This window comes from Ornithorhynchus anatinus, chromosome 4, assembly GCF_004115215.2.
Source record: "Ornithorhynchus anatinus isolate Pmale09 chromosome 4, mOrnAna1.pri.v4, whole genome shotgun sequence".
Lineage (NCBI taxonomy): Eukaryota > Metazoa > Chordata > Mammalia > Monotremata > Ornithorhynchidae > Ornithorhynchus > Ornithorhynchus anatinus.
Genome location: NC_041731.1, coordinates 96,420,771 through 96,448,464, shown reverse-complemented (window position 1 = coordinate 96,448,464; position 27,694 = coordinate 96,420,771). Strand labels below are relative to the sequence as shown.

The 27,694-nt window shown below is 44.5% G+C and overlaps 1 protein-coding gene across 2 annotated transcripts in view; it reads right to left on the bottom strand.

Annotated features, from left to right (window-relative positions):
* TGFBR3 (transforming growth factor beta receptor 3) overlaps positions 1 to 10,157 on the bottom strand; it is a 264,695-nt gene extending 254,538 nt beyond the window's left edge. Inside the window, exon 1 of one of the 2 annotated variants that reach the window (XM_029062681.2) lies at positions 9,929 to 10,157. The gene's annotated coding sequence lies outside the window, so the exon portion shown is untranslated. The remainder of the gene's footprint in view (positions 1 to 9,928) is intronic. The other variant, XM_029062680.2, reaches the window with a different exon arrangement.
* Between the last annotated feature and the right edge of the window lie 17,537 nt (positions 10,158 to 27,694).

Below are 27,694 nucleotides of genomic sequence, written 5' to 3'. Positions count from 1 at the left end.
TATCCCAGAAGCTTTACTATAAAGTCAAATAAACCTCTATTTTCTGAATGTTTCTGTTGTCCCTCTGGGGGAAAGTAACTGTTTTTATTTGGCCCAAATTAAAGTCCAATTTACTATAAAAACAAATTGATATAATAACATCACAATACCATTGTGAATGCACTGGGTACAAATGTTTTGTTTTCTCACTTTTTAAAAGCCATTTTTGTAGATCTAAAACTCGATTAACTCAACAACAATGCTAATGATGCCGTTACAATCTTGAAATGCAGTATTTTCTGAGGCGAGAACACTAAAGCAGGGTAAAAACCACAGAAAATGCAGCTCTTGCTATTTAAAGAACCCTGACATCGTCAATTTGGATAATTACATCTGCCGATGGTCTCCAAATTAAACTCCCAAATATATAGTCCACACTTCGTTAGTCAGTGGAGGGACTCAAGGACACCATTCTATAAGAATTAAGACCCTCAACCACAAAGTGATCTTTCAAACTTGCTCTTGCACAACAGTAGATCGACAATCTTAGATCCACAAGCTTGACCCTCAGCATGTGAAAGCGTATTCTGTCAACATTCCTTGAATGTCAAAAGAGCAGATGCATTTTTTCCCCCTGAAAATGTGTCCCTTTGACCTGTGCACTGAAATCCCACTGCTGTCAGCATGAATTGTCCAATAAACTGAGGGAGACATATGAAGTTCCTTCTTAAACTCATAACTGAGGAGAAGGTAGAATGTAAAGAAGTAGGAAGGGGGGGAAAGAAGACACAATTATATTAGAATTAGAACAAAATAAATAATTATAGTATTTGTTGGGTGCTTACTATAGGTCAGGCACTGTTCAAAGTACAGGGGAAGATACAAGATAATGGGGTTGGACACAGTCCCTATGCCACATGGGGCTCACAGTCTTAATCCCCATTTTACAGATGAGGGAACTGAGGCCCAGAGAAGTGGAGTGACGCCCAAGGTCCCAGAGCAGACAAGGCAGAGCTGGGTTTAGAACCCCTTACTTTTTAACTCCCAGGCCTGTGCTCTATCCACTAGGGAAGCCGGATGGCATAATGGATAGAGCATTAGCCTGAGAGTCAGAAAGTCATGGGTTCGAATCCCAGCTCCGACACTTGTCTGCTGTGTGACCTTGGGCAAGTCACTTCACTTCTCTGGGCCTCAGTTACCTCATCTGGAAAATGGAGACAAACAGTGAGCCCCACGTGGGACAGGGACTGTGTCCAACTCGATTTGCCCGTATCCTCCCCAGCGCTTCATATAGTGCCTGGCATATAGTAAGCACTAAACAAATATCAGCGTTATTATTAGGCCATGCTGCTTCTCAAAAGGATCTGCAGGGTAGATTATTATCTATTTATTGGGATTACATTGTCTTGTTTTTGTCCGTCTGTCTCCCTGATTAGTCTGTGAGCCCGTCACTGGGCAGGGATTATCTCTATCTGTTGCCAAATTGTACATTTCAAGCGCTTAGTACAGTGCTCTGCATATAGTAAGCGCTCAATAAATACTACTGAATGATTTACCATTATTTACTTAGAACCCAGAGTACACTGCCACTGTAGACCAAATGCTGAAAAGACTCAATCCCTCTCTTTTAGGTGCTTACAATACTGCTTTTATCCCCAGCTACAGTTTTCTTGAACAGGTGAGATTCGAAGAGTTTTGAGAGGGACAGATGTGGACCTAATGAAATTAAGTTTGGGGTTAAATGTCTACTTAGTATTGATTCCCGTCTATAAGCTCACTGACCTTGACTGGAAGTAAACACACTTTGCTATACTAAATTTATGCTTCAAGGACTTTGCATGCAGTGAAACCTAAAACTCTTTCAGAGGTTTTATCGGATTTTAAAAAGAGTTATTTAACCAGAGACAAAATGAAAACCCTGAAGGACCCCAAAACGCATTCAGGTGTGTACTGTCAGTCCCTTCAAAGATGCATGGATGTGCATCAGTTTGACACAAATGGCTAATTGAGGACATCCTATGCAAGGTACCTAAAAAGTCCTTGTATCCCTATCAGATGAAAAGTGAGGGAACTATCATGTATGACCAAAAAAAATCACACTAAGAGCTGACATCTCATAAAGAAGAAATACTCAACCTAATGTTATGGCCCCCAAACATACTATGATATATCTGAATGGAATAGAATTCGAAGCAGCATAAACCCTTTTTTTTTTTTTTTTTTTTACAGACATGGTATCATATTTTATAATTTACCACTGCTGGAATTACTACCTTTAGAGTTTGTGGGATTTAAGTTCCGCATAAGCATTTTAAATTTCAGATTCTTAAATCCACTTTTAATTTTGTTGTCTAATTATTGCTTTCGAAAGGGGATGAAATGCCTTAATATTTTAAAAGCACTGATTCAAAGGAATTTGTTAAAAGATAAATGTGGCCTGTGACACATTTAAAATAAACTGCTTGAAAAATACTAAAGGCAAAAAAAAAGTCACCAAGTAGTGACTGGCAGTAACAACTTATTGACTAAGTAACATGAAGCCGTGCGGGAACAAAGCTTTTCAAAATAGTCTAATGAACTACACTACTTAGAAATTATTAACAGGCAGTCACTCCAGACAAAGTATTATTGGCAAAAGTAATAAGGTAGAATTATCTCTAATCTTTTCAACCTTACTGTCCTTTATGCTAAATTTAAATTCCAACCTCCTTTAAAGATTTATGATCCCTGGAAATTGGTCATTACCTTGGTACTAAAGAAATGAGGAGCAATCACCTCTAATAATTTAAGAATATTAAAAACCTTCCTATTACCTCAATTCCAATTCTGTCCTCCAATACGTAGGCAGGCAAGACTACTTACCTTGTAAAATTAGCTAATTAGCACCTGACTTTTACAAGATGAGGCCCAGCCAGATCTGATGTCAGAGGACTAAACCAGGTAAAAACTTACTGTCTACATTAACTGCTTTAACAGGACACTAGTTTTCTTTGACTCCTCTTCAAACAATCCAGACCAGCCAATCCACTATTCTACATGTTTTTTTTTAAAAAATGGTATTTTTTAAGCCCTTATGTGTGCCTGGCACTGTACTCCGGGGTAGATACCAGCTAATCAGGTTAGACTACACCCCATATCCCACATGGGGCTCATGGTCTTAATCCCCATTTCACAGATGAGGTAACTGAGGCACAGAGATGAGAAGTGAAGCAACTTACCTAAGGTCAGATAATGTTGGAGCTTGGATTAGAACCCACCCAAGTCCTTCTGACTAGAGAAGCAGCGTGGCTCAGTGGCAAGAGCCCTGGCTTGGGAGTTAGAGGTCATGAGTTCGAATCCCAGTTCTGCCACTTGTCAGCTGTGTGACGGTATGCAAGTCACTTCACTTCTCTGTGCCTCAGTTACCTCATCTGTAAAATGGAGATTAACTGTGAGCCTCACGTGGGACAACCTGATGACCCTGTATCTACCCCAGCGCTTAGAACAGTGCTCTGCACAGAGTAAGTGCTTAACAAATACCAACATTATTATTACCAGACCCTTGCTCTATCACCTAGACCATCTTGCTTCCCTATTTCTCTCTCTCTCTCCCGGCCCCTTCCCTACCCGCCACTGCTCAAGTGATAAGCATTTAAGGATGAAAGGGAAACACTTTTCAATCTACTCTTTCCTGGGAATTCTCTCATTACTCACTATCCAGCCTATAGGTGGAGAAGAAAGCAAAGAGGAAGGCAAGGCAGAGCAAAATGGAATATTATAATTTTTACTTCCAGAATCAATTCCTTTTGACCCCAAACATCTAATTGGACATGCCTATAACAAGTCCTAAAATTTAAGAAAAGTTGAAGTTAGAACTCTCAATTTTTTAATTTTTTTTACAATTACTTTAATTCCAACTACTGGAAAGAGAAGAGACAATTTCATTGAGTTATAACCTTTAAAAAATGAGTATCTGCAGTGGAAGTCCTGAGAATCTTATCTTAATTTGGTGACTCTAAATACATTTTTAATCCTGAAGGAGAGTAGAATAATAATAATAATTGGTATTTGTTAAGCGCTTACTATGTGCAGAGCACTGTTCTAAGCGCTGAGGTAGACACAGGGGAATCAGGTTGTCCCACGTGGGGCTCACAGTCTTAATCCCCATTTTACAGATGAGGGAACTGAGGCACAGAGAAGTTAAGTGACTTGCCCACAGTCAGACAGCTGACAAGTGGCAGAGCTGGGATTCGAACTCATGAGCCCTGACTCCAAAGCCCATGCTCTTTCCACTGAGCCACGCTGCTTCCCACAGTAGAGTGTATAACAGGAAATAATGTTCAATAAAAACACAGTGAGCACACATGAAATAATACAAAGAGGTAGCATGACCTAGTGGAATGAGAAAAAGACTACAAGTTAGGAAACGGGAGTAATTCTCTCAGATCTGCCACTTGCCTGCTGGGCGATCTTGAGGAAGTCACTTAACTTCTCTGTGCCTCATTGCCCCTTACTAGTACAATGGATTTAAAATACCTCTTCTCCCTCCCTCTTAGACTGTGAGCCCCGTGTGATAATAGGACTGTATCTGATCTGCCTTAATTGTATCTACCTCAGGACTTGGCACAGCGCTTGACACACCATCAATGATGATAATATTGGTCATAAACTCAGTAATTGAGCTTCTTTCTAGTTACATAATGATCACGATTCTTGAAAGTAGGAATTCATTGCATTCCTGACTCTTGAAAAAGACAAAAATCCCTGTCCTCAAGGACCTTATTTGGAAGTGAAGACCCAAATGTGACTTTATAACAACAATCTGTTATCTCACCTAATGATGCCCACAACTTTTCAAACTACTTTGTAATGTGAATAAACTTCCTATTTAAAACTCTAATGTTTTGCAGTTCCCTCTGCTGGTTAACATTGAAACTTACAATTCCCAAGACTTGAGCCTCCCTTAAATTGCTAGTGATCTATATTTATATATATTTTGCATGACTACACAGAAGTTAAAGTTGTGGGACTTGCATTTGTTAAAAAAGTTATCCTGTTAACTTCATATGCCATCAAAACAGGAAAAATGAATCTGACACTTGTCACCTTTAAACTGGCAGGCAAAAAAATACACTGAAGTCTTAAAAATGCTAGACAATGTAGAATTAATGCCAAAAAACTGGAAATTCAGAGACACAGCAACATCCTCTTTGCTAACAAAAGGAATGAAGTGAATTCTTTTTTAATAGCCCATAAGGGGGTTCAAATTACTTCTCTTCCGCCTATGCCAACCTCAAGCTGTTTCCTAAGAAAATTAAATATTGACTATGTCTGAAAAAGTGACAGATATTAACAACTGAGTCACCTTAAGAGAATAAAACCTTTAAAATTATTCTAATCACAAAATAAGACTGGCTACAGAGACATACGTGGGAAGGAGGGGTAGATAATATCATTAGATTAGTTATTTGCACAAGCATAAGTGCCTCACCTAAACCCCAAAATACTTCATAACACAGCCTGCTCCCGGTTATTACTCTTTTGAGAAAAACCACAGGCATATTCTCCGTATTGCTGAAGCCTTCAGAAAATATACATTATGAGAAGGGCAAAGGACCATGAATTTACTTCGTTTCAACCTGGAGCTAAGGGCACAGGTTGATCTAGTTACGGTTAATGAGCCAGTGGCTGATTTCACAACCACGTTCAGCCAAAATGATTAGATTTAAGGAATAAATCCTGAAACCTGTGCTTCCAGAGTTTCATCTTTTCAGGTTCGGAGACACCTGCAACTATTAGCCTTGGGGACCCGAGGAAACTTTCTTCTTTCTAAATTCTTCACCCCATCCGTACTTGAATACAACTATAACTAGTTCAGCCAACACAGTGATTCTACTGGTCCCAGTGCGGCAAGAATCATTTTGCAGCGTGGCTCAGTGGAAAGAGCATGGGCTTTGGAGTCAGGGCTCATGAGTTCGAATCCCAGCTCTGCCACTTGTCAGCTGTGTGACTGTGGGCGAGTCACTTAACTTCTCTGTGCCTCAGTTCCCTCATCTGTAAAATGGGGATTAAGACTGTGAGCCCCACGTGGGACAACCTGATTCCCCTATGTCTACCCCAGTGCTTAGAACAGTGCTCGGCACATAGTAAGCGCTTAACAAATACCAACATTATTATTATTATTTTGATTATTTCCCTGAGTAACTCTAGGGATCAACCGTCGGGAATGCTGGTTTTCTAGATAAAATGGTTTTGATGCCACTTTTCCATCGTGACAGCTCAGGGTGAGGCATGAATCTAAAAACCGGGGCAAAGTCCACTTACACCCCTTGCAGTTGTAATGAAAACAAGAGATGCCTGCAGGTCCCTTTTCCTGTTGGTGAATCTTATCACATCCAAGGTCAGGATGACAGAGAGGGTTAAAAAGGAAAACAGATATGGAAGCACTAGTCCTGATGGGAAAAGTTAGTGAGGGATGGAAAATCTGTCCCCCAAATGAACGTCCTAGGGGGTTCACAACCCCACTCCTATCTGGACCACCCCTCTGTCCATCTTCAAAGCCCTACTTAAAATCATACCTCCTCCAAGAAGCCTTCTCTGATTCACCCCATCTCCCCACCCTTTTGTCATGTCTATGCATTTGGGCCCTTGGGTCTGTAACCCCCTAAGCACTTGGACACTCACCCCACCCACTGCACTTGCAGTTAAATGTTATAATGTATTAATGTCTATCTCCCTCTCTAAACTGCAAACTAAAAGCGGACAGGCAACGTGTCTGCCAACTCTGTTGCACTGCACTCTCCCAAGTGCTCAGTACAGTTTTCTACACATAGTAAGCCCTGAAATACTATTCCTTGATAGCAGCGTGGCTCTGTGGAAAGAGCACGGGCTTTGGAGTCAGAGGTCATGAGTTTGAATCCCAGCTCTGCCACTTGTCAGCTGCGTGACTGTGGGCAAGTCACTTAACTTCTCTGGGCCTCAGTTACCTCATCTGTAAAATGGGGATTAAGACTGTGAGCCCCACGTGGGACAACCTGATTCCCCTGTGTCTACCTCAGCGCTTAGAACAGTGCTCTGCACAGAGTAAGTGCTTAACAAATACCAACATTATTTTTATTATCTGTTGCTTTCCCCACCTGAAATATATTTTAATGTCTGTCCCTCTTTCCCCCAACTAAACTGAAAGCTCCCTGAGGGTGGTGAACTCATCTACCAACTCTATCATACTTTCCCAAATGCTTAGTACGGTGCTCTGCCCACGAGAAGTGCTCAATAAATGCTAACTCGAAACCTCAGCAAGAGGGCTGCAAGCAGTCACAACACAGACAAGGAAGGAGAGGGGAAAGGCTGCAGTGAGCTTTCCGAGGGTATGTGAGGAAGTTCACAAAGGCACACGACCTTCTCAGCGTGGCTAATGGATAGAGCACGGGCCTGGGAGCCAGAAGAACCTGGGTTCTAATCCCGGCTTCCACCACGTGTCCGCTGCGTGACCTTGGGCGAGTCACTTCACTGTGCCTCAGTCACCTCATCTGTAAGATGGAGATTAAGACTGTGAGCCCCATGTAGGGCAGGGACTAATAATAATAATAATGTTGGTATTTATTAAGCGCTTACTATGTGCCAAGCACTGTTCTAAGCGCTGGGGTAGACACAGGGGAATCAGGTTGTCCCACGTGGGGCTCACAGTCTTAATCCCCATTTTACAGATGAGGGAACTGAGGCACAGAGAAGTTAAGTGACTTGCCCACAGTCACACAGCTGACAAGTGGCAGAGCTGGGATTCGAACTCATGAGCCCTGACTCCAAAGCCCGTGCTCTTTCCACTGAGCCACGCTGCTTCCCAGCGCTGAAAACAGTGCTTGACCTATAGTAAATGCTCAACAATCACCAACATTATTAAGTGGGACGAGGACTGTGTCTGACCTGATTAACTTGTATCTACCCCAGTGCTCAGAACAATGCTTGGCACATAGAACAAGTACCAACATTATTATTGTTGGTCAACCAACTATATTTGAGTGCTTACTGTCTGCAGAGCACTGTACTAAACGCTTGGGAGAGTGAATCACAACAGAGTTGGTAGACATTCTCTGCCCAACAAGGATCTTAGAGTCTGGGGTGGGGGAAGAACTGACATTCACAAATATGATAAATTATAGATATGTACCTACATAAGTTATATATAAATTATGGATACATAAAGCCTAGGACTAAAGGGCTGAGAAGCAGCATGGTTTAAGGGAAAGAACATGGGCTTGGGAGTCAGAGGACTTGGACTCTAATCCTGACTCCGTCACTTATCTGCCGATTCACCTTGGGCAAGCCATTCGACTTCTCTGTGCCACATTAAACATCCATAAAATGAGGATGAAGACTGTGAACCTCACAGAGGACAACTTGATTACCTTGTATCTACTCCAGCACTTAGAACAGTGCCTGGTACATAGTAAATGCATAACGAATACCATAATTATCATTTCCAATTAAGCTCATAAGGACAGGGAATGTCTGTCATATTGCACTCTTCCAAGCACGCAGGACAATCCTCTGCACAAAGTAAGTGCTCAATAAATACGATTATGTGTTGTGGGGGTGAGGGACGGGTGAATAGAGGGTGCACATAATAATTGTGGTATTTAAGCACTTACTGAGTGCCAGGCATCGCACTAAGCCCTGGGGTGGCTCCAAGAAGCAGGTTGGACACAGTCCCTGTCCCATGCGGAGCTCCCTGTTTTCCAGATGAGAGAAGTGAGACCCAGAGAAGTGGAGTGACTTGCCCAGGGTCACCCAGACAAGTGGAGTGGAGAAAGTCACACACAACACACACAAACAGACACACAACAACCAGCAGCAGCCTCCGGGGTGGAAGCGGAGCATGCAGCTGGGAAGAACCTCAGAGGCCAACCCGCAGCCCAGCCGGCCCACACAAACCAGCTGCCTCCCCTCAAGTCGACCCCCGGCCGGACCCATTTACTCATTCAATCGTGTTTATTGAGTACTTACTGGGTGCAGAGCACTGTACTAAGCGCTTGGAAAGTACAATTCAGCAACAGAGACAATCCCTGCCCAACAATGGGCTCACAGTCTAAAAGGGGGGACAGCAAAACCAAGTAGGCAGGCATTAATTGCATCAAAATAGAGAAATAGAATTACAGATATATACATAATAGAGAATATGTAGACAAAGCAATAGGCATCAATAACATCAAAATAAATAGAATTATGGATATATGCACATCATTAATAAAATGAAAGGAATAATACATAGGAATCTCCCCCCTGCTTTTGAGCAGCACTTTCTAAAGGCGCCTGGGGACTGGGTAGGGCCAGCTTTTGGAAACCCAGGTGCCCTCGGCTTCCAGCTCCTCCCTGCCCAGGAGGAAGAGGACAGGCCGGGGGGGGTGGTTCTGGACGGGCAAGCCAAGGAAGGGAGAAGGAAATGAAAGGAGGGGCAGAGGGGAAGTGTCCAGGGGGGCAGAAGGGGCAACCCCTCTGCAACTGGGGGGGGGGGTGTCCAGGAGGGCAGAGGGGGCAATTCCTCTCCAACTGGAGAGTGGTCCAGGGGGGTAACCCCTCTGCAACTGGGGAGTCCAGGAGGACAGAGGGGACAACCCCTCTGCAACTGGGAGGGAGTCCGGGGGGCAGTCCAGTGGGGCAAAGGGGACAACCCCTCTGCAACTAGGGGGGTGTCCGGGGGGCAGAGGGAGCAATCCCTCTGCAACTGGGGTGTCCAGGGGGGCAGAGGGGGCAATCCCTCTACAACTGGGAGTCCAGGGGGGCAGAGAGGGCAACCCCTCTGTAACGGGGGGTGCCCAGGGGGGCAAAGGGGCAACCCCACTGCAACTGGGAGAGTCCGGAGGGGGCAGCCCCTCTGCAACTGGGGGAGTCCAGGGGAGCTAGCTGGGGGTAGGGGAAGGATAGGGGTGGTCCCAACGGGGGGCAGGATGGGGGGGATAGGGGGTGGGCCTACCTCTGACCCAACGGGTCGGGTGGGATGGGGGGATGCTCCGGGGGTCGAGGAGGAAGTGGTCGCGGACTAGGCCATCCGGATGGGGTTGGCCGGGCCAGTCCTGCCCGGGAACCGGGAGCGCCGGGGACCCTCTGCCACCGCCCCTCTCACTGGCGGGGAAGACAGCTGCTGCCTCGGGGGTCCTCCCAAGGTCCGAAGGCCCCCATGGGAGGGGGCGAGGAGGAAGGGGAGAGCGGGGCCGGGCGGGGACGAGCCTGCGGCCCCATCAATCAGAGGCGCCGGGCCCAGGACCAAAATCTCCTCCTCCTCCCTCTCCTCCCCGCCCTCTTCCCTCCTCCCCTCCTTCCTCCCGAGACCTCATGGAGCGACTCCGACCTCCGCAGGAAAAAATAATCAGTTTTAAAAAAAAGCAACTCCCGTCTCCCTCTTTCTTTTTTTTAAAAAAAGGGAATTTGTTAAACGCTTACCAGGGGGCAGGCACTGTTCTAAGCGCTGGGACACATAATAAGGATTAGGATACTCAAGTGCTTACTAGGAGGCAGGCACTGTTCTAAGCGCTGGGGCACATAATGATTAAGATACTTGTTAAGTGCTTACTAGGGGGCAGGCACTGTGCTAAGCGCTGGGGCACATGATCATGATTAGGATAGTTGTTAACTACTCACTGCGGGGCAGGCACTGTGCTAAGCGCTGGGGCACATGATCATGATTAGGGGGCTTGTTAACTACTTACTGGGGCAGGCGCTGTTCTAAACGCTGGGGCTGGTAATAATAATTAAGATAGTTAAGCGCTTACTAGGTGGCAGGCACTGTTCTAAGCGCTGGGACACGTAATAATTAGGATACTCAAGTGCTTACTAGGAGGCAGGCACTGTTCTAAGCGCTGGGGCACATAATAATGATTAGGATACTTGTTAAGCGCTTACTAGGAGGCAGGCATTGTTCTAAGCGCTGGGACACATAATAATGATTAGGATACTTGTTAAGTGCTCAGTGGGGGGGGGGGGAAGGCACTGTTCTAAGCGCTGGGGAACAAAATAATGATTAGGGTACTTGTAAGTGCTTTCTGGGGGCAGGCATTGTTGTCAGCGCTGGGGCACATAATAATGATTAGGATACTTAAGTGCTTATTGGGGGGGGCAGGCACTGTTTTAAGCGCTGGGGCACGTGATAATAATGATTAGGATACTTGTTAAGCGCTTACTAGGGGGCAGTCACTGTTCTAAGCACTGAGGCAGATAATGATAATAATTAGGATAGTTGTTAAGCGCTTTCTAGGAGGCAGGCACTGTTCCCAGTGCTGGGGCACATAATAGTGATTAAGATAGTTGTTAAGCTCTTAGTAGGGGGCAGGCACTGTTCTCAGCGCTGGGGCAGATAATGATAACAATAATAATTATTAGGATACTTGTTAAGCGCTTATTAGGAGCCAGGCAGGGGCAGATAATGATAAATAATAATGACGATGGTACTTGTTAAGTGCTTAATATGTGCCCGGCACTGTTCTAAGTGCTGGAGTAGGTAATAATAATAATGGTATTTGATAAGTGCTTACTATGTGACAGACACTGTTCTAAGCAGTGGGGTAGATGATGACGATAATGATGGTATTTGTTAAGTGCTTACTATGTGCCAAGCACTGTTATAAGCATGGGGGTAGATAATGATAATGGTAAAATAATGATAAATGCTTATTTTGTACTACACTGTTCTAAACACAAATTGGACTTAATCCCTGTCCCTTTTGGGACTCACAGTCTTAATCCCCATTTCACAGATGAGATAACTGAGGCACAGAGAAGTGGAGTGACTTTCCCAAGGTCACACAGCAGGCAAGTGCTGGATTCCGGATTAAAACCCATGACCTTCTGACTCCCAGGCCCGTGCTCTATCCACTATGCCACCAGGTTGGACACAGTCCCTGTCCCACACACAGCTCACATGCTTAATCCCCATTTTACAGATAAGGTAACAGGTCCAGAGAAGTGAAGTAGCTTGCCCAAGGTCACATAGACACGTGCAGAGCTGGGATTAGAACCCATGACCTTCTGAATCCCAGGCCCATGCTCCATCCACTAAATCATGTAATTTGGGCAGGTTTGGTTGCAATCCCTGTATCACATGGGGCTCACTGGCTTATTCCCCATTTTACAGGTGAGGGAACTGAGGCCCAGAGAAGTAGAATGACTTGCCCAAGGTCACACAGCAGACAAGTAGATTCGAACCCAGGTCCGTATGACTCCCAGGACCGTGCTCTATCCATTAGGCCATGCCACTTCTCTTCTGTCTTTTACTTTCCCCATGCCAGGGAGGATACCTCCTTCTCCTCCTCTCCTCTGCCGGGTCCCAACCCCCAAGGGAAATGTAGCTTGGGTGGAAGCTGGGGAGAACGCAGCCTGGTGTTTGTAGTTCTCCGTATTTTTTTTACATTGCTACAACTTTCCGTGTCGTTGTCTTGGGGGTTTTATTGGGTTTTTTTTCCCTTCCAGCATCTTCAATACTAATTTTCTAAAACCCACAAAAAACAAGTATCCCACATCTTGATAAGATCAGAACTTGAAACAGATGATTCATCCAGATTTCCAAACGAAACTTTTACCCCTCTCAGAATGTCTGTTGCTGTTTCCTTCCGCTCTACCAATTGTCTCAAGAAAAATCTTTCATGGGGGGAAAAAAAAGGGGTATCAGATCCTTATCACATACTCCTATGACAATCTGTGAGCCCGTTGTTGGGCAGGAATTTTCTCTATCTGTTGGTGAATTGTACACTCCAAGCGCTTAGTACAGTGCTCTGCACATAGTAAGTGCTCAATAAATACGATTGAATAAATGAATATAAAAAATTAATTCTTTCAATCATATTTATCGAGTGCTTATTGTGTGCAAAGCCCTGTACTAAGTGCTTGGGAGAGTACATCTTAGCAAATGTTATGGACTATAAACTCATTGGGGGAAGGGAAGGTGTCAGTTATATTTCACTCTCCCAAGCACTTAGTACAGTGCTCTGCACACAGTAATAGCTCAATAAATATGACTGATTTATATTAAGAAGCTGCAGATGACTACATACCTATTAGAGCAACGGCTGCATTTATTCAAGTTTCTAGTGTGTGCAGGGTACTACATTAGGCCTTTAGAGAGGTAAAATACAAGTTGATGTCACCTGTGCCCTGGGAGAGTTTGCAATCTAAAGAGGTAGCTAGTGCACCCAAATTGCAAGCCTGAGTAGCCATAGATACAAATGATAAAAATGAAAAGAAGCAATTAAATGGTTACCCATTAAATACCATCTGTCAAACAGTACGATAGAGTCACAGTAATTAGATCAGACACAGGACTGTTGCACTTGGGAGACATTAGTGGGAGATCTGGGATTAGAATCCAGGTTCTCTAACTGCCAGACCCACGCGTTTTCCACTAAACAGTGGTCAAATATTCATCTGATTTAATAGTCTGACGTGACCAGGTTTGTGAAAATTAAATGGGGAATGTCTTTTGAGGAAGTGACTTTTCAGGAGGACTAAAGGGGCGTGGGGGGGGGGGGGGTTTGATCCATTTGAGGAGTAAGGGACTTCCATGCAGGAGGGGAGGCATGTGCAAAGCGTTGGAGAGAGGAGAGTCAAAGGGAAGTAAAGTTAGGTGTGTTTGGGATTGAAGAGTGAAAGCTAGAGGGGAAGAGAAGAAGAAGAGAGCAGATGGATAAGGAGATTGCTCGTGGAGCAACTCAGATCCACTGCTAAGGAGTGCTTGTTTATGACAATCCTAGAGAAATTGCAGGTTTTGGAGGAGGTGGTGATGCATCTCCATATCTCCCCTAAGAAGTCTTTCCAGGCTAACCTCTCATTTTCCCACCCTATTCTCCCTCCCTTCTGTGTCACCTATACACTGGGTTTGTACTCCTTAAGTACTTTGTTACCATGTCTCTTATATTGTTATATGTATTATCCCAAGTGTTTAGTACGGTGCTCTGCACACAGTAAACTCTCAGTAATTACACTTGACTGACTGACTCATCCCACCCTATTTCCGAGGCACTTATGTACATACCCTTATACGTGGCTGCTTTCTCTTTCTGTAATTTATCTTAATGTCTGTCTCCCCCAGTTGAATCCATCGATCAATCAATCATATTTATTGAATGCTTACTCTGTGAGGGGCCCTGTACTAAATTCTCTGGAGAGTACGATTTAACAGAGTCGATAATCACACTTCCTACCCACAACAACCTTACAGTCTAGACGGGGAGAGAGACATTAGACGCAGTGTCACCTAGAGGAAAGAGCACAGGCCTTTCAGAAGGACCTGGGTTCTAATCCCCATTCCACCATTTTTTTCTGTGTGACCTTGAGCAGTCACATAACTTCTTTGTGCCTCAGTTACCTCATCTGTAAAATGGGGATTAAGATTGTGAGTCCCATGTGGAACATGGTCTGTGTCCAACCTAATTAGCTTGTAGCTATCCTAGCACATAACACAGTGCCTGGCGCTGACATTATATTAATGTCTGTCTCCCCCATAGATTGCGAACTCATTATGGGCAGGAATGTGTCTGTTGTTATACTGTACTCTCCCAAGTGCTTAGTACAGTGCTTTGTGCAGAGTAAGTGCTCAATGAATATGACTGAATGAATAGAGCTAATAAATGCTGTAAAAAATACTATAAATAAATTGTGGATATTTAAATAACTGCTGAGGAACTGAGGTAGGGGTGTACTTCGTCAAGTACAAGGGTGAAGCAGAAGGGAGTGGGAGAAGAGGAAAGGAGGGGCTAGTCGGGGAAGTCCTCTTGGAGGAGATGGGCCTTGAATAAGGATTTGAAGTTGGGATCATCTGTCAGATATTCATTCATTCAATAGTATTTATTGAGCATTTACTATGTGCAGAGCACTGTACTAAGCACTTGGAATGTACAAATCGGCAACAGATAGAGACAGTCCCTGCCCTTTGACTGGCTTATGAAGAGAGAGGGTGTTCCAGGCCAGAGGCAGGACGTGGGCGAGAGGTTGGTGATGAGATGGACAAGATCGAGGTACAGAGAGTAGGTTGGCATTAGAGGAGAGACAATGTGCAGGCCAGGTTTTAGTAGATTCTCAGTGCAGGAAGCAGCGTGGCTTGGTGGGTAGAGCACAGGCCTGGGAGTCCACGCCACCACATTAGTATAATCACTCATCCTATCCCGACTGGATTACTGCAACAGCTTCCTTTCTGACCTCCCAACCTCCTGTCTCTCCCCACTTCAATCCATACTTCACTCTGCTGCCCTGATTACCTTTCTACAGAAACGTTCTGGGCCTGTCACTCCCCTCCTCAAAAACCTCCAGGGGTTGCCTATCAACCTTCACATGAAGCAAAAACTTCTCACTCTTGGCTTCAAAGCCCTCCATCCCCTACCCCCTCCTACCTCACCTCCCTTCTCTCCTTCTCCAGCCCAGCCCGTACACTCCGCTCCTCTGCCGCTGCTAACTTCCTCACGGTGCCTCGTTCTCGCCTGTCCCGCCATCGACCCCTGGCCCATGTCCCACCTCTGGCCTGGAACGCCCTCCCTCCTCAAATCTGCCAAACAATCACACTTCCTCCCTTCAAAGGCCTACTGAAGGCTCACCTCCTCCAAGAGGCCTTCCCAGACTAAGCCTCCCTTTTCCTCAGTTCCCCCTCCCCTCTGCATCACCCCAATTATCTCCCTTTGCTCTACCTCCCCTTCCCCCCCACAGCACCCGTCTATATATGTAGATATGTACTTGTCTAGATAGGTAGATATGTACATATCGATAATTCTATTTATATTAATGCCTGTTTACTTGTTCTATGTGCATATATCTATAATTCTATTTTTTTATATTGATGTCTGTTTACCTGTTTTGATGTTTAGAGAAGCAGCGTGGCTCAGTCGAAAGAGCCTGGGCTTGGGAGTCAGGGGTGGTGAGTTCTAATCCCGGATCTGCTGCTTGCCAGCTGTGGGACTTTGGGCAAGTCACTTAACTTATCTGTGCCTCAGTTACCCCATCTGTAAAATGGGGATTAAAACTGTGAGCCCCACGTGGGACAACCCGATCACCTTGTATCCCCCAGCGCTTAGAACAGTGCTTTGCACATAGTAAGTGCTTAACAAACGCCACCATTTATTTTATTTTTATTTATGTCTGTCTCCCCCATTCTAGACTGTAAGCCTGGTCTAGACAATCCCTGGATTGTCTCTCTTTATGGGTGAATTGTACTTTCCAAGCACTTAGAACAGTGCTCTGCACACAGTAAGCACTCAATAAACACGACTGAATGAATGAATGAGTCAGAGGCCCTGGGTTCTAATCCCATCTCTGCCTCATGTCTGCTGTGTGACCTTGGGTAAGTCACTTCACTTCTCTGGGCCTCATTTACCTCATCTGTAAAATGTGTATTTAGACTGTGAGCCCAGGGACTGTGTCCAACCTGATTACCTTGTTGTATCTAATCTACTCCAGCGCTTGGAGCAATGTTTGACACATAGTAAGCATTTAATAAGTACCATTATTATTATTAGTATTACTAGTAGTAGTAATAGGAAATCCAGATCAGGGAGATAAGGTAGTAGGGGGCAAATTGAATGAGTGCTTTAAAGACTATGGTAAGGAGTTTCTGTTTGATGTGGAGGAGGATGGGCAACTACTGGAGGTTCTTGTGGAGAAACATGGACTGAACGTTTCTGTAGGAAAATAATCCCGGCAAAAGAATGACATATGGACTGGAGTGAAGGGAGACAGGAGACTGGGAGGTCAGCAAGGAGGCTGATGCAAAATCGAGGTGGGATAAAGTAAACACTTGGATTAACATTGTAGCAGGATTCAGAAGAAAGGGCAGATTTTAGTGACGTTGGGAAGGTTGAATTGACAGGATTTGGTGACATTAAATATGTGGGTCGAATAAGAGATGTGTCAAGGATAACGCCAAGTTACGGGCTTGTTAGGAAGGATGGTGCTGTCTAAAGTGACAGAAAAGGCATAAGGAGGACAGGGTTTGGGTGGGAAGGAGTTCCATGTTAGACATGTTAAATTTGAAGTTTCGGCGGGACATCCAAGTAGAGATGTCTTGAAAGCAAGAGGAAAGGCAAGACCGCGGAGAAGGAGGGAGATCAGCTCTGGAGACATAGATTTAGGAATTGCTTGTGTAGAGATGGAAGTTGAAGCCATGTGAGTAAATGAGTTCTCCAAGAGAGCGGGCAAAGATGAAGAATAGAAGGGGATCCAGCCAGAATGGCACCTTGAGGGACTCCCACAGTTAGGGGGTCTGAGAAACCTGAGAAAGAGATTGAGAAAGTGTGGCTAGAGAGATGGGAGGAGAACCAAAAGAAGAGCGTGTCAGTGAAGCCAAGATTGGACTACGTTTCCAGGAGAAGGGGGTGGTCGACGGTGTCAAAGACAGCTGAGTGGTCATGGAGGATTAGGACGGAGTAGAGGCCTTTGGATTTGGCCAGAAGGAGATCACTGGTGACCTTTGAGACCTTTGAGGTGACCTTGGTGACCTTTGAGGTTTCTGTGGAGTAAAGGGAACGGAAGCCAGATTGGAGGAGAGAATTGGAAGAGAGGACTTGCTCAAAGAGTTGTCTACGATACACCCCTTGATAGCAGAAACTTTGTCCACCGACTCTGTTGTATCCCAAAAGGTTGCCCCTCGTTGTGCCGAGCTTCACGTTTGCAGCACCTGGTGCTGTTTTCTCTTTTACTATGTTCTCTGTCTTTTCAGGGGAGGCTTTTGCTCAGAGAACCACTCCCATGTTTGTGGCAGTGTGCCAAACACATCTGCCCTCAGCAATCAACTCCCAGTTTTCAGCAAGGATACAACATTGTCTGAAGCTCTGTTTGACGGTTTCCTGGGTGAACGGTGTGGGGAGTGGAGGCCCGGAGACAAAGTCGGGGGATGGGGGAGTTTCCTCCCAGGCATTAATCATTTTAACCTGGGAGGACTGGTCCAAAGTAGTCATACCCCTTATGAAATAATGCCACATAAATCACACATGGGAACTCCTCCCTTCCCCCTTCCTTGGTTTGCCCATCCCTCCCTGTTTCCAGCCTCCTTTCTGAGCACCCAAACCCACTCTGTAGTGAACAGTACTGCCACAGCACCTTTTTTTCGTTCTTCCTTTCACATTTAATTCATTTTTTTCTGACTTGCAGACCCTCTTCCTGGCACGAGTCAAAGCCACAGGGAAAGAGACAGTGAACTAGGGTTTGAGAGGGGTAGATTCACAGTCATTAGATCAGATCCAGGGGTATAGCACCCAACATGACTTAGTGGAAAGAGCACGGGCTTGGAAGTCAGAGGAAGTGGGTTCTAATCCCGGCCCCGCCACTTGTCTGCTGTGTGACCTCGGGCAAGCCGTTTAACTTCTCTGTGCCTCAGTGACCTTATGTGTAAAATTGGGATTAAGACTGTGAGCCCCACGTGGGACAACCTCAATACCTTGTATCTACCCCAGCGCCTAGAACAGTGCTTGGCACAAAATAAGTGCTTAACAAATCCCGTGATTATTATTATGATTCTGTCAGACAAGCTTCGTGGCGTAGTGGATAGAGCATGGGCCTGGAAGTCAGAAGGTAATGGGTTCTAATCCTAACTCTGCCACCTGTCTGCTGTATGACCTTGAGCAAGTCACCTTACTTCTCTGTGCCTCAGTTACCTCATCTGTGAAATGGAGATTGAGATGGTGAGCCCCGCATGAGACAGGGATTGTATCCAATCCAATTTGCTTGTTTCCACCCCAGCGCTTAGTACAGTGCCTGGCACAGAGTAAGTGCTTAACAAATACCACAGTTATTATTATTAGGGGGAGATCTGGAACTACAAAGAAGTTAAAGCTGCAAAGGTAGAGACAGTAAACTAGGGTTAAAAGCGGACAGCTTCCCTTGCCCATCCTTGGTATTATCCTTGAGTCCTCTCTCTCATTCAACCTACATATTCAGTAAATCACTAAATCCTGTCAGTTCGGCCTTCACAACATCGCTAAAATCCTCTCCGTCCAAACTGTTACCACGTTAATCCAAGCATGGCTCAGTGGAAAGAGCCCGGGCTTGGGAGTCAGAGGTCATGAGTTAGAATCCCGACTCTGCCACTTGTCAGCTGTGTGACTGTGGGCAAGTCACTTAACTTCTCTGTGCCTCAGTTACCTCATCTGTAAAATGGGGATTAACTGTGAGCCTCTCGGGGGACAACCTGATTACCCTGTATCTACCCCAGCGCTTAGAACAGTGCTCGGCACATAGTAAGCACTTAACAAATACCAACATAATAATAATTTATCCTAACCCACCTTGATTACCGTATCAGCCTCCTTGCTGACCTCCCAGCCTCCTGTCTCTCCTCACTTCAGTTCATGCTTCACCCTGCTGCCCGGATCATTTTTCTACAAGAACGTTCAGGGCATGTTTCCCTCAAGAACCTCAAGTGGTTGCCCATCCACCTCTGCATCAACAGAAACTCCTCACCATTGGCTTTAAATCAGTCAATCACCTCGCCCCTTCCTACCTCACCTCGCTATTCTCCTACTACAACTCAACCCACACACTTCATTCCTATAATGCTAATCCTCTCACTGTATCTTGATCTCATCTATCTCATCACTGACCTCTTACCCCTGTCCTGCCATTGGCCTGGAGCATCCTCCCTCCTCATATCCGACAGGCAAATAATCTCCCCCCCCTTCAAGGCCTCATTGAAGCCGCATCTCCTCCACAAAGTCTTCCCTAAGTTCCCCTTTCCTCTTCTCCCCCTCCCTTCCGTGTCTCCCTGACTTGCTCCCTTTATTCATCCCTGCTCCCAGCCCCAGAGCACTTATGTACATATCTACAAATTATTTATAATAATAATAATGTTGGTATTTGTTAGAGCACTGTTCTAAGCACTGGGGTAGATACAGGGTAATCAGATTGTCCTACGTGAGGCTCACAGTCTTCATCCCCATTTTACAAATGAGGTAACTGAGGCCCAGAGAAGTGAAGTGACTCGCCCACAGTCACACAGCTTACAAGTGGCAGAGCCGGGATTTGAACCCATGACCTCCGACGCCCAAGCCCGTGCTCTTTCCACTGAGCCACGCTGCTTCCCCCTCTAAACTGTAAGCACTGTGAGCAGGGACCGTGTCTGTTATATTGCTATATTGTAGTCTCCCAAACGCTTAATACAGTACACTGCACACAGTAAGCTCTCAGTAGGTACGCTGACTGGCTGACTCTATGCCTCAATTTCCTCATCTGTAAAATGGGAATAAAATGTGCTATGAGCTCCAAGTGAGTACAGGGAAGCAGCGTGGCTCAGTGGAAAGAGCCTGGGCTTCGGAGTCAGAGGTCATGAGTTCGACTCCCGGCTCTGCCACTTATCAGCTGTATGACTGTGGGCAACTTACTTAACTTCTCCGTGCCTCAGTTACCTCATCTGTAAAATGGGGATTAAGATTGTGAACCTCGTGTGGGACAACCTGATTACCCTGTATCTACCCCAGCGCTTAGAACAACGCGCGGCACATAGTAAGCGCTTAACAAATACCAACATCATTATTAATACAGGGATTGGGTCCAGTTTCATTCATAATCTTGTGTTTACCACAGAATAAATACTTAATAAGTGTCCTTTAAGACTGTGAGCTTGATGTGGGCAGGGAAAGTCACTCTTCATTGTTGTATTTTCCCAAGTGCTTATTAGTACAGTGCTCTGCACACAGAAAGCGCTTAATAAATACGATTGAATGAATGAGTGAGTGAATTTCAGTAAGTCTACTCATATTTCAACTAAGACTGAGTCTTCTAGGGCAATTAAAAAAAAACAAACAAGGGGCAGTGCTGTAGAAGAGCAACTTTTTTCTTCGTTACGGTTGGCTTGCAAGATTTAAGAGAAGGGCAAGTTTGCACATTCTTTAACTCATGAATCTGCAAGTGCAGAAAGCAGAAAGCAGTGTGGCCTAGGATAAAAAAGCACAGGTTCTAATCTCAGCTCCTCCACTTGCCTGATGTGTGACTTTGGGCAAGTCACTTAACAATCAGATTACCCTGTATCTACCCCAGCGCTTAGAACAGTGCCCTGCACATAGTAAGCTCTTAACAAATACAGTAATTAATTAATTAACTCCGCTGTGTCTCAGTTTCCACAACTGTAAAATGGGGATTCAGTATGTGTTCTCACTCTCCCTTTCACCACGAGCTCCATCTGGGATAGGGATGTATCCAGCCTGATTAACTTGAACCTACCCCAGTGCTTAGAATAGTGCTTGTCACAAAGTAAGTGCTTACAAATACCATTAAAAATAGAGAGAAGCAGAATGGTCCGCTACATAGAGCACGGGCCTGGGAGTCAGAAGGACCTGGATTCTAATACCGGCTCCTCCACTTGTCTGCTCTGTGACTGTGGGCGAGTCACGTACCTTCTCTGTGCCTCAGTTATATCATCTGTAAAATAGGTATTAAAATAATAATAATAATGTTGGTATTTGTTAAGTGCTTACTATGTGCAGAGCACTGTTCTAAGCGCTGGGATAGATACAGGATAATCAGGTTGTCCCACGTGAGGCTCACAGTCTTCATCCCCATTTTAGAGATGAGGTAACTGAGACCCAGAGAAGTGAAGTGACTTGCCCATAGTCACACAGTTGACAAGTGGCAGAGCCTGGATTCGAACCCATGACCTCTGACTCCCAAGCCCGGGCTCTTTGCACTGAGCCACGTGGCGAAAACAAGTATGGGAATGACCAAGGCTGAATAGTGGCATGGAACATGTCTACCACCTCTGCTGTACTCTCCCAAGTGCTTAGCTCAGTACCCTGCGCTGACGTAGCATGGCCTAGTGGATAGAGCACGGGCCTGAGAGTCAGAAGGACCTGGGTTCTAATCCCGGCTCTGCCACTTGTCAGTTGCGTGACTTTGAGCAATTCCCTTCACTTCTCTAGGCCTCAGTTACCTCATCTGTAAAATGGAGATTCAGGTTGAGCCTCACGTGGGACATGGACTGTGTCCAACCTGATTAGCCTGTATCTACCCTAGTGCTTAGAAAGTGCTTGACACATGGTAAGTGCTTACACAAATACCATCATTATTATTATTATTACTCAATATGATTGATTAATGATTGAATGGAGAGGAGCCATATCGGCAGTTGTGCCTCAGTTTCCTCATCTGCAAAATGGCCGTTCAATAACAGTTCTCCCTCCTACGTAGACTATGAGCACCAGGTGAGGCCTGATGATTTTGTGTCTACCCCAGTGCTTAGTACAGTGTTTGTTTCCTCTTCTTCCTCTCCCTTCTGCATCACCCCGACTTGCTCCTTTCAGTGACTTCCCACAGCACTTACATACATATCTGTAATTTACTAATTTTTATTAATGTCTTGTCTCCCCCTCTAGACCATAAGCTTGCTGAGGGCAGGGAATGTGTCTATTTAGAGAAGTAGCATGGCTCAGTGGAAAGAGCACGGGCTTTGGAGTCAGAGGTCATGAGTTCAAATCGCAGATCTGCCACTTGTCAGCTGTGTGACTGTGGGCAAGTCACTTAACTTCTCTGTGACTCAATTACCTCATCTGTAAAATGGGGATTAAGACTGTGAGCCTCACGTGGGACAACCTGATTCCCCTGTGTCTACCCCAGTGCTTAGAACAGTGCTCTGCACATAGTAAGCGCTTAACAAATACCAACATTATTATTATTATTATTTATTGTTATATTTACTCTCCCAAACAGTACAGTGCTCTGCTCACAGTAAGTGCTCATCCCAAGCGCTTAGTTCAGTGCTCTGCACATAGTTAGCGCTCAATAAATACTATTGAATTGAATGAATGAAATATGATTGCATAAATGAATGACACATAGAAAGGGCTTAAGAAATACCACTATAATTAAGGAGGAAGAGATGGGAGAGGAGAAAGAAGAGGAGTAGACTTTGAAATATTCATTCGAAATCCACTGGGTGCTGTGCTGGAGGTCAGAAGGTCATGGGTTCTAATCCCAACTCCCCCACTTGTCTGCTGCGTGACCTTGGGCAAGTCACTTTGCTTCTCTGGGTCTCAGTGATCTCATCTGTAAAATGGGGATTGAGACTATGAGCCCCATGTGGGCCAGGGATGGTGTCCCACCCAATCTGCTTGTAACCACCCTAGTTCTTAGTACAGTGCCTGGTACATAGTTAAGCGTTTACTAAATACCATTATTATTATTATTCACTTGGTGATAAGGCTAGTTTGGCATCTTTGATTATTTGGTTTTAATCATTTTTATCCCCTTATGCCTCTTTTAATTGGTGTTTCAACAGTTTATTTTGCTTTGTCTTCACATTTAGACTGTGGAATCGTGCCTTACACTTCTCTATGTGGTCTCCCAAACTCCTCTAGTAGAGTGTTCCGCAAAGACTACGCTTGATAGTATTGAGAAGAAGAAGGCTGAAGAGAGAGAGAAGGAGGGACTGATTTAGGCTGACCTAGATTTATTTCTGCTTTAGGCGATTTGTTATGTGCTATTAGGTTTATAAACTAGTGGATGAGGAATGTAAATGTCATCATATAGATGTTTCTAAAATGAGTGGGGAAATTGATTAAAAAATGTTCGATTACTCGGTTAAAAAACAGGTATTTCCTCTGCTTTCAGCTTCCAGAAGAGTGTTTTGAAGGCTGAAATAGTTGAATTTGTTTGAGCAGTTCAAAGATTTCTCCAAGAAATACCTTGAATTGTATTTATTGAGCACTTATTGTGTGCAGAGCCCTGTACTAAGTGCTTACTGTTCTGCTTAACTATCTGAGAGGAACACGAATAGAAATCTTCAACTTTCAAAGTATAACTCGCCCGACTTCCAGCCCATCTCCTGTGACTTACCTTCCATTTTGGGCCCTAAGGACTAGGAAAGTGAAAGGGCAGGGAAAACTCTGATACAGCAAATGTCACCTGGAGTAGGCCCTTCTTAGTCTTTACTTTGCTCCTTGGTCTCTCTCTTCGCCTTTCCCTCAGTTCCCAATGTTCTCTCCTGTCTTTCCTGAAGAGTGCCTAGGAGAATGTGTGGAGGATGAGACAAATTGGAGAAAAAGAATTTAATCAGTGATTATTTTACAAATAGCAATGTGTTTTTAAATTTCATTGCCGAGGAAAGAACTGTCCATAGTCAGTTGCATTTATTGAGCGCTTACTGTGTGCAGAGCACTCTACTGAGCACTTGGGAGAGTACAGTATAACAATATAGCAGACATATTACCTGCCCAAGATGAGCTTAGAGTCTAGAAGGGGAGACAGACCTTAATGTAAATAGATAAATTATAGTTATGTACATAAAGCGTGGCTCAGTGGAAAGAGCCTGGACTTGGGAGTCAGGGATCATGGGTTCGAATCCCAGCTCCATCACTTGTCAGCTGTGTGACTGTGGGCAAGTCACTTCACTTCTCTGTGCCTCAGTTACCTCATCTGTAAAGGGGATTAGCTGTGAGCCTCACATGGGACAACCTGATTACCCTGTATCTCCCCCAGCGCTTAGAACAGTGCTCTGCACATAGTAAGCATTTAAATACCAACATTCTTATAATTATATAGATGCATAATGCATGCAGAGCTATGGAAATGACTGCAAATTATTGGCTAATAAGAGACACAGGTTACCCTGGGAAAGTCATTCATTCATTCATTCAATCGTATTTATTAAGCGCTTACTGTATGCACAGCACTGCACTAAGCGCTTGGGAAAGTACAGTGTACAGTGATAAACAGTGACATTCCCTGCTCACAACAAGCTCACAGTCTAGAGACAATAAGCTCACATTCCCACACCAACCTTGTCCTAGAATTTTGCCCTGGAACTTTACATACACCCTTGCATTTTTGAGATTAGATTTAAGCTTGCTGAAGGTATGTTCCCTTCCATTTCTTTCCGAGATAGTCAATGTTGTTTATATTTTCAAATCGCTGATCTGGAAATGGAGACACGAGGTCCCAACACTGGCTCTTCAGATATTTGCCTTTCCTTAATGACGCTAAATTCTCCTCTGCTGGAATTCAGAGAGGTCTGGAGTGGAGCATTTACTCAGTTGCTTTTTCTTTCAAGCTTTCTAACTCTTTCATATGCATTTGCTGTTCACCCATAAATATAATTTGAGAAACTTGTACAACTCTCTTCTTAAGATTATTGTAAGTCCACTCTTCCTGTTAACTTTCCTGAATTTATAAATATAGCACTCAGTCATTCGATCGTATTTATTGAGCACTTGCTGTGTGCAGAGCACTGTACTAAGCACTTGGGAGAGTACAATACAACAATAAAGAGACACGTTCCCTGCCACAACAAGCCGTTCTCATCTCATTTCTGTCACTTGCCTGCTGAGTGACCTTGGCCAGGTCCCTGAACCTCTCTGTGCTTCAGTTTCCTCATCCGTAAAATGTTTTTTCATTCTCAGGCTGCCTCCCTGTTCTCCCTTCCCCTTACGCCGTAAACCCCGTGTGGGACAGTGACCGTGTCTGACCTGATTGCATTTTATCTACCCCAGCGCTCAGAGAAGCAACATGGCTTAGTGGAAAGAGGACGGGCTTGGCAGTCAGAGGTCGTGGGTTCTAATTCCGGCTCTGCCACTTGTCGACTATGTGATTTTGGGTCACTTCACTTCTCTATCCCTCAGTTACTTCATCTGTAAAATGGGGATTAAAACTGTGAGCCCCACATGGGACAACCTGATTACCTCGTATCTACCCCAGCACTTAGAACAGTGCTTGGCACATAGTAAGCGCTTAACAAAGGCCATCATCATCATCATTATTATTGTAGTGCTTGGTGCATCGTAAGCATGTAACAAATACCACAATTAAGGGAACCAGTGTGACCTAGAAGAAATCAATCAATCAATCAAATGTATTTATTGAGTGCTTACTATGTGCAGAGCACTGTTCTAAGCGCTTGGGAGAGTATAATATAACAGAATTGGTAGAAATGTTCCTGATCTACAACAAGTACTTGCCTGGGAACCAGGAGAGCCTGGATTCTAATCTGTTCTACTGGCTGAGAGGAATATACCACTTGTCTGCTGTGTGACCTTGGACAAGTCACTTAACTTCTCTGTAAAATGGAGATTAAATCTTACTCCTTCCTATTTAGACTGGGAACCTCCTATGGGACAGAGGCTGTGCCCAACCTGTACCTATCTCAGTCCTTAGTACAGAGTTTGACAGATAGTAAGCGCTTAAGAAGAAGAAGCAAAAGGAAGCAGAGGAAGAGGGAGAAGGAGGAAGACAGCACTGAAATATTATGTGTATATCTATAATTTATTTATTTATATTATATCTCTCTCCCCTTCTAGACTGTAAGCTCATAATGGGCAGGGAACAGGTCTACCAACTCTGTCTACTCTCTCAAGCATTTATTACAGGGCTCTGCACACAATAAGCACTCAATAAACATGATTGATTGATTATTACCCAATTTTGGCTCAGTAAATTGAATTTAGATTTTAAAGCAGCTTGGCCTAGGAAAGATCACAGGCCTGGGAGTTAGAGGAGCTGAGTTCTAATCCTCGCTGTGCACTTTCCTGCTGAGTGACCTTGGAAAAGTCACTTCACTTCTCTGTGCCTCAGTTTCCTCATCTGCAAAAATGGGGATAGCTACTTAGACTGTGAGCTCCACAAGGGACCTGATTATCATGGATCCACCCTAACACTTATTTCAGTGCTCTGCACATAGTAAGCATCTAACAGATGCCACAATTATTAAAGAATCATACTTGCCGACCAATGCTATGTGTTCATTTTTCCTTGAATTAGTTGATTAAATTATAACTTCATCGGCGTGGTGTAGTGGGGTTCAAATCCCAGCTCTGCCACTTGTCTGCTGTGTGGCCTTGGTCAAGTTGCTTCACTTTTCTGGGCCTCAGTTACCTCATCTGTAAAATGGGGATTGAAACTACAAGCCCCTCACGGGACAGGAACTTTGTCCAGCCTATTTACTTATATCTATCTCAGTGCCTGGCACACAGTAAGCACCTAACAAATACCATCATCATCATTATTATTATTATGCTTACTGACCAATGCTATAAGTTCTTATTTCCTTGTAATTAGTCATTATCACTTCATCATGCTTTGGGAAGTGGCTCCTTCCCTTGGGCTAGAGAATACGGGAGAAAGTGATCAGTTGGAGGACTGCATTTAAACCTCCTTAAAACTTTGCAGGAGAAGGCAGAGGAATACCGGGAAGCATAATATTGCACAAGCTTCTAAAAGGCACCATTGTTCTTAAAATGCTCCGTGCCACAGATTTTTTTTCTGGAGTGTGTTGCTTCATTAAGCTTTAATTCTACCTTTCCATTATGCTGTTGGGGAGAGATTAAGTTTATGGACAATTCTAAAGCCCTGAAGATCACCCGAGAGGCCCAGGGTACTTGAATACTCTCACTCTTCAGTTATTTTTAGGTTGGCAGAGTGAATGTGCTGGGGAACTATGCGATGACTTACACGTGTTTTAGTCCAAGACCAATTTATTACCATTGTACCATCAGAAATGTACACAATGTACAGGACCTAACTGTGACTATCAAATATGAGACTAGTGGGAAAAGAAAGAGAACATATCAAAAGCAACAATAACCAGAACAGTGCTTAGAATTAACCATATAAGTAGAATTAATCTCACCGGGTCACTGACAGTTCGAAATGTAAAATGTAATTTCCTCAAGTTGGCCGTAAAGAACAAAACACATCTAAAGTCAAATGAAGTAAGCAATGGTACCTCAAGTTATCTATCATTTTTAGGTCTAAAAGTACTGTGCTGGAAAATGATCTAAATGAATCATTTGCT